We start from the raw sequence: 3,028 nt of genomic DNA, 5'->3' as shown, positions 1-3,028 counted from the left end.
GGGGAGGTCTTGTTCGTGGGTGGGCTTGTCGGTGTCTCAGGAACTGCGGCAGCTGGCCCTGGCGATTGGCGGCGGCTGGCCGTGGCGACGCGGGCGACGGGAGGAGGGAGATGGGGGCTTAATTTCTAGAATTTTGAAAGTGGAAGGACTAAAATGCAAAAAATCAAATGTACTACCCGCGACATGTTTTTCGGGACGGAGGGAGTATATAATTTTGATTTCTGGAAGTGATACACTCAGGGAGCCATGTTCCCCTGGAAATAGTGCAAGTATCTTATCGTAAAATGACCTGATTATGATCAAGACTCTTTGGAAACCGGAAATGCCTCAAGTTGGTTGCTTCGTGTGTTCACTTATATAGTATTATCTGCCTAGTCTGAGAGTTACAATTTTCTCACACTCCCTTTGTTTGTAATCGTATAATCTTACTGTCACTGTTAACTTTCTAGATGCAGTATGCTGACAGCTCAACTAGGTTTTCTTATTTTGCCAAAAAAAAAGACAAACTGGGTTGTCTAAATTACTCATAAAGCAAACTATAGACAACGATGTCTCAAAGCTTTACATATCTCTTATGCGACATTTATATGTAGATCAGTATGGAGTTCATGTAAAATACTGATGCTGGGTTTGTCCTTGTGTAGGATATGGTACACCATCATCGTCGATGTAGGATATGGTACACCAATTGATGTGCACTGTATTGGCTAGCTAAATAGTTAAATAGCTTAATTTGTGGCTCCAAGGAATTCAATGTTGTTGTGATTTTGCTAAGCTCTTGTATGGATCATTTTGTACAACGATTGCACTTGGTATATAAACGATCCTCTTATCTTACTTCCATGTTGTAATCTTAAGCTTTCAACCCTAAAAGTAGCTTTGAAGCACTGTTGTTTCCTTAGTGTTTGCATTGACTTGTTTGAACCATTTGCATTGAGTTCCTGATGCAATTATTATTTCTGCTGCTTCTGAAAACAAGTAAATGTAGTTTGCGTGGTTCTTTCTTAATCATGTGCAATTGCATTTCCTGGGATTCCCTTTTGTCATGCTCAGTGTTTTGCAGATCCGTGTATGCTTTAAATTTCTTCCAACTAGTTATAACTTGTGTGACATCGATTTTGTTGATGTATGAGTAGGGCCGTCCTGGAGTAATGTGCATGTGGGTCCGCAGCTCTCGTCGGCATGACCTAGTGGTTGGCGTCTTAGTCTCTGGCGACGGTGGTGCGCCACCTTGCTTCCAGCATTGAGGGGATGGCAAGGTTGTTGCTCCTTAACCTTGTCATGGCTCCAACGACTGCCTCTCTGGCTACCTATACTTAGGTAAGTCCCCGGTCTCTCCTTCCTCTTTCTGCTCTTTGATCCATCCTTCGAGGCTTTGAGCTATGTCAATAATGTGCTCTGCTCCGTCCATTTGAGTCGATGATGTACTTATTTTAGCCCATAGATAGAAGTGTATTGTGATACTGTAGCACGTGAATAAATATACTTAGCTAGCAAAGGGAAGCTAGTCAATCTGGCGTTTCAAATCTTGAAATGTTTAATGTTCTAATGCTTGTACAGTAGGACATTATCTCTCTTTTGATTGCAAGATTAGATTGGTGTCTTCCAGTATATCACTAATTAAAATGCCTCCAGTTTCTGAAGATTATAGCAATTAGGCTTGTTTGTCTGTGAACTGCAGCGTTCCTGCACCCTTGGTCTATCATAGGAAGGTGGAAGGTCTGAAGCCAAAGGTGGAACAAGGAATGTCAAATGCAGTAGATGCAAACAAATTGACTGGCAAAAGCTGTAGCAGGATGGCACCACCTAAATACCAGGAATTGACGGTCCAGAAGGTGAATACACAAGTGCCAATCAAAAAGGTAATAACTCGTGCCACAACCCTTGCTCCTTTCTAGCTCTGATTGAACGGCGAGGAGATATATGTGTTCCCAGAAATGAGAATCACCTGTTGCAACGTTGCTAGCTCAATGCGAACACCACTTAATTATTTGACCTTGAAGGACACCACATATTGCTTTCTTGCTAGATAATGGCTCACTGCCGACACCACTGGTTCATGCCTTGTTAGTTAAGGCAGTGAATAGCAGGTTAAATTGTGAAGTTGTTCTTGCGGTTACTGAGTGCGCTGCAACCTTGCTCCTTTCTAGCTTTTATTGAATGGCGAGGCGATGTATGTTAGCAGAAACGCGACTACCTATTGCAGTGTTGCTAGCTAATGGCTCAAGGCCAACACTAGTGGATTATTTGTCCTGAACAAAGAACATCGGCCAGTGAAATTACAGTTGCGTGATGAATAAGTTAACCTTGACGTTTTTTGGGGGGATTTGTTTGCTTCTCAGAAAATAAAATGAACTCTAACTATGTGATGCTGTTAATTGCTTAGTTTATTTATTTATCAAAGGCTATACTTTTATTACTGTGCAAGACCGTGTTATTTAGTTATCTATTTTCTGTGCTTCAGGTTCAGAGATGAGAAAATTCAGAGCTTAGAACAGAAGGGATGCAGGGAGAGGAAGCGAGGGGTTCGTCGCGGCGGAGCGTGTGCGATCTGCGGATGCGGCTATGGCGGAGCAGCGGAGGGGAGGTGCTGGTTCGTCTCGCGTCTGATAGATCAATCTATTTTTTGGCGACGATGTATCCGTGCGATGCGCTTCTGGGCCAAGGTGTGGACTCGAGGAGAAGGTGGGCTACTGGGCCAGCCTATGTTTTGGGCTTATAAATGCTTACCAAGCACGTTGGCGACTTGGCGTACCAATTTCGTTTTTTCTTATACTGACACAGTATATATGCTATATATACCTAAATTTTTTTGCCAAAAACAATGGGTATTCAGCTGCATACCCTTGAATTGAGGTGGGCCCGCCCCTGGATAGGCACCAGAGATGTTTTTGTCTTTCTCTAGTCCGGCTAGGAGAAATCCCCGACATAAATGCATCTCCTACCACTCGCCACCCAAATTCATCCACTCGCCCAAAATATCTCCATCTCCATTGCGGTTATCCATCTGCATCTCAGCCGGTATGTC

At 43.3% G+C, this 3,028-nt stretch overlaps 1 long non-coding RNA gene across 2 annotated transcripts; it reads left to right on the top strand.

The window, feature by feature from the left end:
- Nucleotides 1–75: 75 nt before the first annotated feature.
- Nucleotides 76–2,540, top strand: LOC125526515. 2 transcript variants are annotated; one of them, XR_007291739.1, is made up of 4 exons: nucleotides 76–812; nucleotides 1,137–1,320; nucleotides 1,682–1,862; nucleotides 2,465–2,540. It is a non-coding gene; the product is annotated as an uncharacterized LOC125526515 (long non-coding RNA). The 2 variants fall into 2 exon arrangements; XR_007291738.1 differs by having other exon boundaries at nucleotides 76–1,320.
- The last annotated feature ends 488 nt before the right edge of the window (nucleotides 2,541–3,028 follow it).

Source organism: Triticum urartu, unplaced genomic scaffold (assembly GCF_003073215.2).
Source record: "Triticum urartu cultivar G1812 unplaced genomic scaffold, Tu2.1 TuUngrouped_contig_10346, whole genome shotgun sequence".
Classification (NCBI taxonomy): domain Eukaryota; kingdom Viridiplantae; phylum Streptophyta; class Magnoliopsida; order Poales; family Poaceae; genus Triticum; species Triticum urartu.
Note: the sequence above shows the minus strand (reverse complement) of the source record. Positions and strands in the feature narration are given on the sequence as shown.